This window comes from Anomaloglossus baeobatrachus, chromosome 2 (assembly GCF_048569485.1).
Source record: "Anomaloglossus baeobatrachus isolate aAnoBae1 chromosome 2, aAnoBae1.hap1, whole genome shotgun sequence".
In the NCBI taxonomy this organism is placed as follows: domain Eukaryota; kingdom Metazoa; phylum Chordata; class Amphibia; order Anura; family Aromobatidae; genus Anomaloglossus; species Anomaloglossus baeobatrachus.
In genome coordinates, this window is record NC_134354.1 from 536,084,651 (window position 1) to 536,099,324 (window position 14,674).

At 49.8% G+C, this 14,674-nt stretch overlaps 1 protein-coding gene across 2 annotated transcripts in view; it reads left to right on the forward strand.

Moving 5' to 3' along the window:
- PLCXD1 (phosphatidylinositol specific phospholipase C X domain containing 1) overlaps positions 1–14,674 on the forward strand; it is a 94,532-nt gene that overhangs the window by 708 nt on the left and 79,150 nt on the right. The window lies entirely within an intron of this gene.

The following is a 14,674-nucleotide window of genomic DNA, read 5'->3' on the forward strand; positions in this document are numbered from 1 at the left end:
TAAAAACTTGTATCCGTTTGTTTTTTTTATTACATTTTTGAGCGTAAACACATGTAATCTGCACATTAATTTATGGATAACGTTTTATAAAGCCAAATACCTTGAAGTAGCAAAAACAAAGCATATATATATATACAGTGCCTACAAGTAGTATTCAACCCCCTGCAGATTTAGCAGGTTTGATAAGATGCAAATAAGGCCCGTTTCACACGTCAGTGAAAAACAGTGACGTTTTTCACTGGTGTGTAAAACACGCACATGTCCCTGCGTGTGCCGTGATTCACGGCACACGTGGGTTGTCTAAGTGCAATCCGGGCTCCGTTCTCCGTGGCCCGTGATTGCACTTAGAAAACTACTCACCTGCGCCCGCTCCCGCTCTCCGTGGTGCTGATCGCTCCCGCGGTGCAGCATCCGGCCGGCGGTGACCCCCGCAGCAGCTGCTTCCGGGTCGGCTGTGTCGCGCATAATGAATATGCGCGACAATAATGAGCCGCCTCAGAAGCAGCCGGCAGAACGGGCTGCAGAGGACATCGCTGGATGCCGGGTGAGTTAAAATGTTTTTTATTTTAAAAGCACGTTTTTTTCTGGCACGTGTTTCAAGGACCACACCACTGCGTGGTCCGTGGGACATCAGTGATGCCAGAAAAAAATGGACATGTCTCCGTGCGGCAATCACGCACACGCGGGTACGCCGCACGGAGACACGTGCAGTGAAAAATCACTAATGTGTGAGCAGACCCATTCATTATAATGGGTCTGCGTATGTCAGTGATTCTGGTACGTTTAAAAAAAAGCACAAACGTCCCAGAATCACTGACATGTGAAAGGGGCCTAAGTTAGAGCCTGCAAACTTCAAACAAAAGCAGGATTTATTACAGATGCATAAATCTTACAAACCAACAAGTTATGTTGCTCAGTTAAATTTTAATAAATTTTTAACATAAAAGTGTGGGTCAATTATTATTCAACCCCTAGGTTTAATATTTTGTGGAATAACCCTTGTTTGCAATTACAGCTAATAATCGTCTTTTATAAGACCTGATCAGGCCGGCACAGGTCTCTGGAGTTATCTTGGCCCACTCCTCCATGCAGATCTTCTCCAAGTTATCTAGGTTCTTTGGGTGTCTCATGTGGACTTTAATCTTGAGCTCCTTCCACAAGTTTTCAATTGGGTTAAGGTCAGGAGACTGACTAGGCCACTGCAACACCTTGATTTTTTCCCTCTTGAACCAGGCCTTGGTTTTCTTGGCTGTGTGCTTTGGGTCGTTGTCTTGTTGGAAGATGAAATGACGACCCATCTTAAGATTCTTGATGGAGGAGCGGAGGTTCTTGGCCAAAATCTCCAGGTAGGCCGTGCTATCCATCTTTCCATGGATGCGGACCAGATGGCCAGGCCCCTTGGCTGAGAAACAGCCCCACAGCATGATGCTGCCACCACCATGCTTGACTGTAGGGATGGTATTCTTGGGGTCGTATGCAGTGCCATCCAGTCCCCAAACGTCACGTGTGTGGTTGGCATCAAAGATCTCGATCTTGGTCTCATCAGACCAGAGAACCTTGAACCAGTCTGTCTCAGAGTCCTCCAAGTGATCATGAGCAAACTGGAAACAAGCCATGACATGACGCTTTGAAAGTAAAGGTACCTTACGGGCTCGTCTGGAACGGAGACCATTGCGGTGGAGTACGTTACTTATGGTATTGACTGAAACCAATGTCCCCACTGCCATGAGATCTTCCCGGAGCTCCTTTCTTGTTGTCCTTGGGTTAGCCTTGACTCTTCGGACAAGCCTGGCCTCGGCACGGGTGGAAACTTTCAAAGGCTGTCCAGGCCGTGGAAGGCTAACAGTAGTTCCATAAGCCTTCCACTTCCAGATGATGCTCCCAACAGTGGAGACAGGTAGGCCCAACTCCTTGGAAAGGGTTTTGTACCCCTTGCCAGCCTTGTGACCCTCCACGATCTTGTCTCTGATTGCCTTGTAATGCTCCTTTGTCTTTCCCATGTTGACCAAGTATGAGTGCTGTTCACAAGTTTGGGGAGGGTCTTAATTAGTCAGAAAAGGCTGGAAAAAGAGATAATTAATCCAAACATGTGAAGCTCATTGTTCTTTGTGCCTGAAATACTTCTTAATACTTTAGGGGAACCAAACAGAATTCTGGTGGATTGAGGGGTTGAATAATAAATGACCCTCTGAATAAACTTTTCACAATTTAAAAAAAAAAAAAAAAATAACATTCTTTTTTGCTGCAGTGCATTTCACACTTCCAGGCTGATCTACAGTCCAAATGTCACAATGCCAAGTTAATTCCGAATGTGTAAACCTGCTAAATCTGCAGGGGGTTGAATACTACTTGTAGGCACTGTATATATATATATATATATATATATATATATATATATACAGTGGAGCCTTGGTTTAAGAGTAACTTGGTTTGAGAGCGTTTTGCAAGACAAGCAAAGATTTTTAAAAATGTGTAACTTGGTTTAAGAGCAATGCTTTGCAATAAGAGCAAATTCCCACCATGTACAGTTCCTGTTCCATTCTTTCACTGCGCTCTGACCCGCACTGGAGGTAACTTTCTGTACATATGTACTATATACAGTATACCATTGTACAGTACAGTGTATAGTATATAGCATGTCTATCAATTTGCTTTTGTGCATACATTACTGTACTCTGTCGGCTAACCAGTATTGCACATCGCTTGTACTATAACTCTCGTACACCAACAATTCTATTGTAAGCTAATGTGCAGTTTAATTTGTTTTATATGTTTTTTACTGTACAGTATTTTGTATTAGTGTCCTGTAATAATTTTATATGAATACAGGACATTATTATGTATTACTATAATATGTTTGTATGAATTCACTAAATATATTTGGGTTGTGGAACGAATTGTCTGTATTTCAATTATTTTCTATGGGAAAATTTGCTTTGATATGAGTAACAGGAGCACACTCCTGGAACCAATTATGTTCATAATCCAAGGCTCCACTGTATATAAAATAAAATTACATATCAAAATGAAACAAAAACGGCAGCTGAAAAAAAGAAATAAAGACACGTACCAATAACACAAGTAATCTAATTTACTTAATACTCATGGTGGAACGTAAGGATATGGTCATAGGTTTTCTATGAGGTGTGAAATCCCATGCGGTTTTTAAGAAAAATCACCAGCCATCCCTGCAGTCTGATAGTTTGGCTGTGCTTACACAATTTTAAATATTAGTTTTTGCAGCTTTTTTTTTTTTGCAGCTTTTTTTTTTTTTTTGCAGCTTTTTTTTTTTTTTTTTGCAGCTTTTTTTTTTTGCAGCTTTATTTTGCAGCTGAAACCTGTTTTCTTGGCACCACACCAATAGGCCCGGGCTCTTTTTGGAGTGATTAGTGTTTTCCATTATACTGCTCTTACAGTGGATGTTTGATAAAGTTTGTTTTATTCACTCAAAGTGCTTAGAAAACGCAGGAATTTTATTTTTCACTTTCCCATTGCTTTCTATGGGTTATAAAATGCTAAAAGAATTGACATGGTGCAGATTTCAAATTCAGTTTGGAAATAAGAAATAAGAGTGAGATTTCTGAAAGCTGGCACTGTAAGAAGCAGCTTCTCCTTGGCATAAAACCGCTGCATGTGAACATGGCCTTTTTCAGTTGTGATGGGGTTTTTGAAGCATTTTATTCTGCACCTTTTTTTCACAAGCTTTTGTCTTCAGTGTAACATTTCAAGCGGATTCTTTGAGGAGTTTGCATCTAAGAATTGACGTCACTCTTTGTTTTTTTTCTGTATCCTGGTTTAATAACCCCCCCCCCCATAATTACAGCTGAACACCGATGAAGAGCTGACCATTAGTGATGAGCGGACACTACCATGCGCAGGTGCTCTGTACTCGTAACCAGGTCAGACGCTGTGACGGACGCGACTTGTTTACATACTATAATGGCAGCCAATGGGGACTCGAGCATCTTTAAAATGCTCATGTTCCCAATTGACTTCCGTTCTACTTTGGTAAGAGAGCATCCGACTTCTCGTTACTGATACCGAGCACCCACGCATGGTAGTGCTCGCTCATCACTACTGACCATGTAATACGTAGTCGGCCAGGGTGAACCTGAGCGAGCATACAGAGAAGGAACCCTGCCTTATACCATCCAAATGTCCTGATTGTGGGGAAGGGGCAAGTATAGTTATTAAGACAGACTAATGATTTCTCAACTCTTCATCTTTCCTCCTGCCCAATTCTATCTTTTTTTTAATATGGATGGTCCAGACTTCTCAAGCAGCTGAGCATTGACACCAAGCTCCCCTCCTTCCTGGTTGCACTAAGGCTAAGGACACACGGCGAATAAAACGGAGCGAGTGGAATGCATTAAAAAATCGAATTCCACCTGGACCCATGTTACTCTATGGGGCCGTTCCCATGAATGATTTTTTTCCCCCCTCAGCTCTAATCGGACCGAGAAAACAATCGCAGCATGCTGCGGGTAGAATCCGATCCGTATTCACTTGCACCCATACAAGTCTATGGGTGCGAGAGAAACATCGCATTGCACTCGCATTACAGCAGAGTGCAGTGCGATTTACACATCAGCTGAAAATGGAGGAGATAGGGAGATTAGTCCCTCTCCTCCGCAGCGCTTGCCCTCTCCTCCGCAGCTGTGCTCCAATCGCAGGATCTCATCACAGTATAATGACACTCTGCTTACACTTACAGCAGAGCAGAGGCTAAGGGTCATGCGATGCACTCGCAGTAGTGCTCATATGGCCCCAGCCTTAGGATTCCTGATGTTACCCCCTGTCCCTTCATCACTTGAAATGAATGCCTAGAAAACCCCCTTACCTTGCGAAAGTGCTGTCATGTGAGCAGCTATATGTTTACCTTACTACAATCCAGTTGTATCACATTCCATTGTGTTTTGCTTTCAGAAAGGAGGTAAATGAAATTTCCACTCTCTGGCTAAGTTCACAAAAACGTATAATAACAGATCACCTGATGAAAAATTGCCTGACATGTATAAAGGAACCTGTCAGGTCCCCTATAACGTCCAACCCATCAGCATTTATGGTTGTATGCACAAATTCCCTCCTTAACTAGCCCTGTATAACACTATTCAGTAACCTGAATGTTTTTTTTAAAAAAACTACTTATAAACTGTGTTGTTCCTATGCATATTAGGGCCTTGACTAGTCTCAGGTTCTTTGTTTCCCCAGATTAAGCCTGTTTCACACGTCAGTGAATAACACAGACGTTTTTAATTGACGTGTTAAAAACACCTATGTCCGTCTGTGTGCTGTAATTCACGGAACACGTGGGTTGTCCATGTGCAATCCGTGATACGAACATGAACTGTACTCCGTGATTGCACATGGAGATAAACTCACCTGTCTCCGCTCCTGCTGTCCATGGTGCTGAACTCTCCGACTCTGCAGCATCCGCTACATACATGAATATGCATGTAGTAATGAGCCGGCCAGGAAGAAGCAGAGAGCAGCTGTCGAACACAGCATCGCTGGAGACGGGTGAGTTGAAAATGCTCTTTATTTTCAATTCGCTTTTTTTCTGGTACGTGCTTCACGGACCACACTATGGTGGGACATCAGCAATGCAAGAAAAAAATGGATATGTCTCCGTGCAGCAATCACGGACACGTGTGTATGACACACGGAGACACGGTCAGTGAAAAATCACTGATGTGTGCACAGAGCCATTGATTATAATGGGTCTGTGTGTGTCAGTGATTCTGGTACGTATAAAAACTAGCACATACGTACCACAATCACTAACGTGTGAAAGGACGACTCTCTTTCTGTGTTATCACGCCCCTGTGAGTGCGATAACATGATTTCCTGGAATTCGGCCTCGTCAGTGCGCTTCAGAAGCAGGGTGTACACTTCCCAGCTTCATTAGGCGCACTGCGCATGACCAGAAAGTCAGAAGACGAGTATGTGAGCCGTCTATAGCATTATACAGGGATGGTTAGGCAGGGAATCAGGGCATACAGCTATGAATCTGTGAATCCTGGGTTGGAGGGGTTCCCTTTAAATATTTTAACATATATGGGTGTAAAACTGTCACACTTGTTTAACCCCTAAAGTGAACAACATAAAAAAAGTGTGTGTGGTTATAAAATACAGTGGTACCTCGGTTTTCGTCGATAATCCGTCCGAAAACAATCGCTTAAAACCGAAATCGACAAAAACCAAAGCAATTATTTCCATAGGAATCAATGTAAATCCAATTAATTCATTTTAGACACTCAAAAAAACAGACCAAAAATGCATTTTATAGAGAATAAAGATGTTTAATACTGTAGAACAAACTATAACAAGTGAAATAGCCTGAATATAAAAGACTAATCCTAATCTTTAAATGCTAACATTTAACATGTGTTAGGGCCAGGTGGACGGACAGACCCAGGAGGTGGATCCACTGGGCCGAACTCCTTGATGGTGGTAAGGGGTCCGGTAGCTGGAGCACTACAGGTAGCTGAACAGTCCGTGCACAAGAGTATAACGGAGAAGTCCCTGGGACCACGGAGTCACTGATGGTAGTCCGGGTGACGGAGCTCCGGTTCGGAAGCCGAGATGATGTCAGGCGGAGTCCGGAACCTTGGGAGCGAGATGACGGGTCACCGCAGGGATCAGAGACGGTACGGACTGTCAGGATGGCAGATAGACAGCGTTCGGGTCTCGGGATTCGGCAGGACCGGATGGCACGGCAGGATCGGCTCTAGAAGAGAGAGAGGTGAGTATCTCACAGGAACACAAGGAGACCTGACTCCTAGCTAGAGAAACACGAAGATCAGGCCCCGCCCACTTGGACATTAAACCCCTTTATGCCCTGTACCTGTGTGCTTCATTTCCTGTCAATTGACGCTGGCCCTTTAAGAAAGGGTCAATAACCGCGCGCGCGCCCTAATGTGCATGCGCGCGGCCCGGGTGCCAGAAGCCAGAGCAGGAAGCTGAGGGAAGGAAGCAGCAGAGCCGGGCTAGGGCTGAGAAGCCGACGGGCGCCGGGAGCGGGGACCAGGACGCCTGGGAAGCGCAGGCGATGGACGCTGGAGAGCGGGGAGCGGCGGAGACCGGACCGAAGAACCGGGGAGCGAGGCAGGGGAGCCGGAGAGCGTGACAGGTGAGCCGGGGAGCAGCGCTGGGGACCCAGGGAGCGTGACAGTACCCCCCCCACGCCCCCCTCCCCGCAACCGGGACAGGAAGGCACGGATCAGCGGAGTACCCACATTCTCCCGGGGCTCCCAGGACCTATCCTCAGGACCATACCCTGCCCAGTCCACCAGGAAGAACTGTCGACCCCGTACGGTCTTTATGGCCACGATATCCCTTACCGCATAGATGTCGTCATCGGCAATAGGAGGAGGAGCCGAACTGGCAGCAGCGGAGAAGGGACCAAGGACAACCGGCTTGAGCAGGGAGACGTGGAATGAGTTGGGTATCCTCATCGTGGCCGGGAGCTGTAGCTTGTAGGAGACCTCATTGATCTTGTTGAGGACTTTAAACGGCCCGATGTAGCGAGGACCCAGCTTGTAGGATGGTATCTTCAATCGGACGTACTTGGAAGCAAGCCAGACTAGATCTCCAGGAGAGAAACACGGAGGGTCCAGACGTCTCTTGTCTGCGTGTCTCTTCATCCGCAGGGAAGCACGCCCAAGGGACGCCTTGACAGAGTCCCAAATGGTTGCAAAGTCACGGGCTACAGTATCAGCAGCAGGGACATCCGAAGAAGGGGATACAGGCAATGGGACGGAGGGCTGAAGTCCGTAAACGACATGGAAGGGAGAGCTGGAGGACGACTCACTGATGTGGTGGTTATGGGAGAATTCAGCCCAAGGAAGAAGCGTGGACCAGTCGTCGTGATGGGCGTTGACATAGTGACGTAAGAAGGAGGTCAAGATCTGATTGACTCTTTCCACTTGGCCATTAGACTGAGGATGGTAGGCAGAAGAAAAGTCCAGAGTCACTCCCAGATGTTTGCAGAGAGCCCTCCAGAAGCGGGAGGTGAACTGAGTTCCTCTGTCGGATACGATGTGTGATGGAAAGCCATGCAAGCGGAAGATGTGATGTATATAGGCGTCCACGAGTTCCTGAGCAGAGGGCAGTCCAGCCATAGGGACGAAATGAGCCATTTTAGAGAACCGATCCACCACGACCCATATGACTGTGTGTCCGGAGGACAATGGCAAGTCCGTAATAAAGTCCATCGCTATGTGTTGCCACGGAACTGAGGGTATCGGCAGAGGCAGAAGACGGCCATATGGCAGGTGTTTGGGCGTCTTGTTCCTGGCACAAGAGGAGCAGGCAGAGACAAAAGCAGCGACGTCCGTGCGAAGGGATGGCCACCAGTAATGACGTACAATCGCACCCCATGTTCTCTTCTGACCAGCATGACCGGCTGTTTTCGAGGCATGACCCCAGTGTAACACTTTTTGCCTGTCAGTCTCAGAGACATAGGTCTTCCCGGGCGGTATCTGGGCCAGGGTGACAGGGGCCACCGGAATGATTTTGCTAGGACAGATGATGGGTTGGGTAGTCTCCTCCTCCTGCTCCATGGGCATGAAAGACCTGGACAAGGCATCAGCGCGTACATTCTTGTCCGCGGGTTGGAAATGGAGCTGGAAATCAAACCTGGCAAAGAATAAGGACCACCTGGCTTGCCGTGGGTTCAGTCGCTGAGCGGACCGCAGGTATTCCAGGTTCTTGTGGTCCGTGTAAATAATCACGGGGTACACTGCTCCTTCCAGAAGGTAGCGCCATTCCTCCAGAGCCAGTTTGACTGCCAATAGCTCTCGGTCACCGATGGTGTAGTTGCGTTCAGGCGCTGAGAAGCTCTTGGAGAAGAATCCGCAAGTCACCATCTTCCCGGAGGAGGACTTCTGCATGAGCACTGCTCCGGCTCCCAAGGAGGAGGCATCCACCTCCAAGGTGAACTGGCGGTTTAACTCCGGACGGTGGAGTACAGGAGAGGAGGCAAATGCCCGCTTCAGAGAGCCAAACGCGGCGTCGGCCGCAGGTGACCAGTCCTTTGGATTAGCCTTCTTCTTGGTCAAGGCGGAGAGAGGAGCAGTCAGAGCAGAGAAGTGAGGGATGAACTGGCGGTAGTAGTTGGCGAACCCCAGGAAGCGTTGGATTGCCTTCAGTCCAGAAGGAGGAGGCCAGTTGAGAATGGAGGAGACCTTCTTTGGATCCATCTGCAGTCCGGTATCGGAGATGATGTAACCCAGGAAGGGGAGAGAAGACTGCTCAAAGACACACTTCTCGTACTTGGCGTACAGACGATTCTCTCTCAGTCTTTGTAGAACCAGCTGCACGTTCTCTCTGTGGGTCTGGAGGTCCGGAGAGAAGACAAGGATATCATCCAGATACACCACCACACAGACGTAGAGAAGGTCCCGGAAAACGTCGTTCACCAATTCTTGAAAGACTGCTGGTGCGTTACACAGGCCGAAGGGCATCACGCAGTATTCATAGTGCCCATCGCGAGTATTGAACGCGGTCTTCCATTCGTCCCCAGAGTGGATGCGGACCAGATTGTAGGCACCCCGAAGATCCAGCTTGGTGAACACACGAGCTCCTCTAAGACGGTCAAACAATTCGGGGATGAGCAGCAGAGGGTACTTGTTTTTCACGGTGATTTGGTTTAATCCCCGGTAGTCTATACATGGGCGTAAGTCGCCTTCTTTCTTCTTAACGAAGAAGAAGCCTGCTCCAGCAGGAGAGGAGGATCTCCGAATGAATCCCCTTGCCAGGCTCTCTGTGATGTAGGTAGACATGGCCCTTGTTTCGGCTGGAGACAATGGATATATCCGTCCTCGAGGTGGTGTTGTTCCCGGGAGCAGGTCGATGGCACAATCGTAAGGACGATGTGGCGGAAGTACCTCAGATTCCTTTTTATCAAAGACGTCCGTGAAGGACCAATAGGCCGAGGGCAGTCCCAGTAGGTTTTCTGGAACCGGAGGTCGTCGGATGGGTTGTATGGTCTTCAGACATTTATCATGGCACGAAGAGCCCCATCGGGTGATTTCACCAGAGCCCCAGCTGACTGATGGTTCGTGTGTCCGTAACCAGGGAAGTCCCAGCAGGATTTGATGGGACATGTGTGGGAGGACGTAGAGAGCGATGTTCTCGGTGTGCAGGGCACCGATACGCAGTTCGACCGGCCTGGTGATCCAGGAGATGGTGTCAGAGAGGGGTCTCCCATCCACAGAGGCAATCACTAGGGGCTTGTCGAGTGGAGTAACAGGCACCTGGTACTTGTCCACCATGGCCTGCTGGATGAAATTGCCTGCGGCCCCAGAATCGAGGTACGCCTCAGCCGTGAACCGCGTCTCTCCCGTTGTCACTTGCACAGTCCACGTAACCGGGTCTGAGAGAGTCCCAGCACCTAGGGTGGCCTCTCCTACCAACCCCAGGCTTTGGAGTTTCCCGGCCTCTCTGGACAGGAGCGTAGAAGGTGTGTGCCCTCTCCGCAGTAAAAGCAGAGGCCCTTGGCGAGCCGCTCGGCTCGACGTTGTTCAGACTGCCGCACACGGTCGATCTGCATGGGCTCGTGGACGGAGACACCAGATGCCGTTGATTGAAGTACGAGGGGCTTCTGCGGAGGAGAGGAATGCCGTACCGGACGTCTCTCACGGGACACCTCTTTGGATCGCTCCTGAAAGCGTATGTCCACTCGAGTCGCTAGAGTAATCAGGGCATCCAGGGTGGACGGTACGTCACGACCCACCAGCTCATCTTTAATTCGCCCTGAGAGTCCTTCTCAGAAGGCGGCGGTTAGGGCCTCGTTGTTCCACCCGAGTTCCGAAGCCAAGGTGCGAAACCGGATTGCGTATTGACCCACCGTCAGAGTCCCCTGACGTAACCGGAGAAGAGAGGAAGCAGACGCGGAGGCGCGTCCTGGCTCGTCAAAGTTGCCACGGAATGCCTGCAGGAACTCCTGGATGTTTGTGGTCACAGGATCCCCCTTCTCCCACAAGGGGTTCATCCACGCCAGTGCCTCACCCTCTAGATGGGACATGATGAAGGCGACCTTGGCTTGGTCGGAGGCAAACAAATGCGGCAGCTGCGTGAAATGGAGGGAGCATTGGTTTATGAATCCCCTGCAGGTCTTGGGGTCTCCGGCGTACCGGGGTGGTGAGGCCAAACGAAGTCTGGAAGCATCCGAAGAAGTCGCCACGGGAGCTGGAGCCGTGGATTGACTAGTGGAAGCCCGGGATGCTGAAGACGTAACTGACGCTTGTAGCGGGTTCAGGCGGGCGTCCACAGAAGACATGAATTGCAGCATGCGGGTCTGAGTCTCACGCTGGCGTTGGAGTTCCTCCTGTACGGCTGCTAGTGCTTCAGCGGGATCCATGGCCTGATCTTACTGTTAGGGCCAGGTGGACGGACAGACCCAGGAGGTGGATCAACTGGGCCGAACTCCTTGATGGTAGTAAGGGGTCCGGTAGCTGGAGCACTACAGGTAGCTGAACAGTCCGTGCACAAGAGTATAACGGAGAAGTCCCTGGGACCACGGAGTCACTGATGGTAGTCCGGGTGACGGAGCTCCGGTTCGGAAGCCGAGATGATGTCAGGCGGAGTCCGGAACCTTGGGAGCGAGATGACGGGTCACCGCAGGGATCAGAGACGGTACGGACTGTCAGGATGGCAGATAGACAGCGTTCGGGTCTCGGGATTCGGCAGGACCGGATGGCACGGCAGGATCGGCTCTAGAAGAGAGAGAGGTGAGTATCTCACAGGAACACAAGGAGACCTGACTCCTAGCTAGAGAAACACGAAGATCAGGCCCCGCCCACTTGGACATTAAACCCCTTTATACCCTGTACCTGTGTGCTTCATTTCCTGTCAATTGACGCTGGCCCTTTAAGAAAGGGTCAATGACCGCGCGCCCGCCCTAATGCGCATGCGCGCGGCCCGGGTGCCAGAAGCCAGAGCAGGAAGCTGAGGGAAGGAAGCAGCAGAGCCGGGCTGGGGCTGAGAAGCCGACGGGCGCTGGGAGCGGGGACCAGGACGCCTGGCAAGCGCAGGCGATGGACGCTGGAGAGCGGGGAGCGGCGGAGACCGGACCGAAGAACCGGGGAGCGAGGCAGGGGAGCCGGAGAGCGTGACAGGTGAGCCGGGGAGCAGCGCAGGGGACCCGGGGAGCGTGACAACATGGCATTTACATATACAGTACTGTACTGTACTGTATCATTGTTTGGAAAGGGAATCCTCCTCCATAAGGACCATAGGCAAGGCACTATCTGAGGTCACTTCCCTTCCTGGTCTTTTGGCACTAGGACCAGGTTCTGAGTCAGTGGACCTATGACGCACAAGAAAGCTGTCCAAAGAAGTCTGTCTCTGCCACCTCTTTAAGATTTGCCTAAAATGGGGCAAGACATTATCATTAAACAAGTTGCAGACACGGCCTGCAACAGCTTTGTCAAGGTGATTTTTTTCCACAAATCCCTGAACCTTACTCCACATATAGAAGATGTCCTTAATCTCTGAAGAAGGCACATTCTCCCCTGCCTCTCCCTCTTCATCTGAAGCAACTTCTTCATCTGCTGTCTGTTGCACGTCTAGTGGAAGGCCTTCCAGCTCTTCAGTGGTGAGTTCTTCAGTGTGGTCATCCACTACCTCTTCCTGATCCTTACCATTCACCTCCAAACCCATGGATGTCCCCAATTGAACAACTGACTGCACCACGTGTAGGGTCATCAGAGGGAGCCTCAAAACCTCAAAAGGACACATCCTGGCCATAATTTCTTCCAGGCAGATGTCAATGTCCTGGATGTCACTCCCTGCCAAGCCTTATCTATGAGGCTAATGCAGTTGAGAATGTTGAAATGATTATTTTTCCAGAACTCTCTTAAGGACAATTCTGTATCTGATTGTTACTTCAAAGCACCTTTGAAACATTGCTTTTGTGTACATTTTCTTGAAATTACATTTTGGTCCATGGGCTGGATGAGAGGTGTGGTATTAGGGGGCAGGAACTTCACTGTGATGAAACTGAACTCCTCCAACAAAGTGCCTTCCAAACCAGGAGGATGAGCAGGAGCATTGTCCATTAGCAGGAGGCACTTAAAGGGGTTATCCGGCTTATTTTGGGTTTTCCCTATTATTTCCCTATTGGGCTACATTGGGGCAGGTAAGTAGATAGTGACCACTTACCTGCCCTGCTGTCAGCCCCTCTCCCCCGGATCAGAGTGGTCATGTGACCGCTCCTGCCGCGATTTTGCTGCTTCCGGTCATTTCATGTCAACATGGGCAGGACCATGTTGACATGCAAATCTGGGAACAGCTTGTTGCCGCCCTGCTGGGTGGCTACATTGCGTGGAGTCCCCGCCCCCCTTCCCTGCACCCTCCCACACATTCCCCCGTAACCTGTACTCTCCTCGCAACCTCCCACATACTCCGTAGTCTCCCTCCCCCGCCTCCTGTGCCGAGCTATGTGCGCCCTGAATTCCAGCCGATTCAGTGTCCAGTTCAATAAGGCAAGGAACAAGAAAGTTGCCCACTTCCTTTTGGATACACTGTCAGCGCTGTGTCCCCAGCGCTTTATCATGTTTACTGCCCGACACACAGGGAACTGTCTCCCACCCTCCCCCGTGCGCGCTGTCTGTGTCATCATGTGTCATCTGTGTCTGTGCATCAGTCTGTGTCCCGCGCCAGCCCCGCGGCTGCCCGCACTGCAGCGTGTCAGTGTTTGCCCCCCTCTGCAGTATCAGCAGCTTCTCACCCTACAGTACTTGCAGCCACGGGGATGACGAGCGCTGCTGCTGAGGTTAGATGAGATCATTACCTGCGGTGACGATCTCCTGCCTCCCGACGTCAGCGCTGCCACTGCCTTCTATGCCCACTTGTTCTCACTTCACGCCTCGCGGGCGGCCCGAGACTGTCACTAGCGGTGACGTCACGGGCTCCCGCGATCCTGCTGAGAACGCGGCGGGCATAGAAGGCAGTGACAGCACTGACGTCAGCAGTGCAGGAGATCGTCACTGCAGGTAATGATCTCAGCTAACCTTCTGATGGCAGCGCTCGTCATCCCCTGCAGTGACCTGGGCTGACCTATTGATGTTAGCTCAGGTCACTGCACTGCTCTTCCATCCAATGGGGAACATTCTGTTCTTCATTGACTGGGACATTGACTATGGTATGGATCGTCGTGGGACCCCCTTATTGCTGTGTCACAGATGAGAGAAGCAGGATCTCTGCTTTGTCACTTATGCTGAGAGGTCAGGTGCTGGGCAGAATACTGACAGCCAATGTGTGTCCAAGGGGCGGGCATGGGGCGTTTCTGGACAGTGAGGCCGGGAAGGGGGCGTTTCTGGACAGTGAGGCCGGGCAGAGGGCGGGGCTGGCAAGGGGCGGGGCTGGACACTGAGGCCGGGCGGTGCCAGCTCTGACTGAGGTTTGGCACAGGAAGTTATCATGTTTGCTGGAGCAAAATGTAAACAAAGAGCTGCAGAGAATAAATGGTGGATTTAAGAGGAACGAAAATTAGAAAAAAAAAAAAACCAATGTAGAGGTGATTTATATGACAATACAGCACAAATTGGCTTACATTTTTTTTTTGGAGTGTATGTCGGATAACTCCTTTAAGGGGAAACTGATTATCCTGGAGGTATTTTTTCACACTTGGGCCAAACACTTAATTCATCCACTCAATGAAAATTGC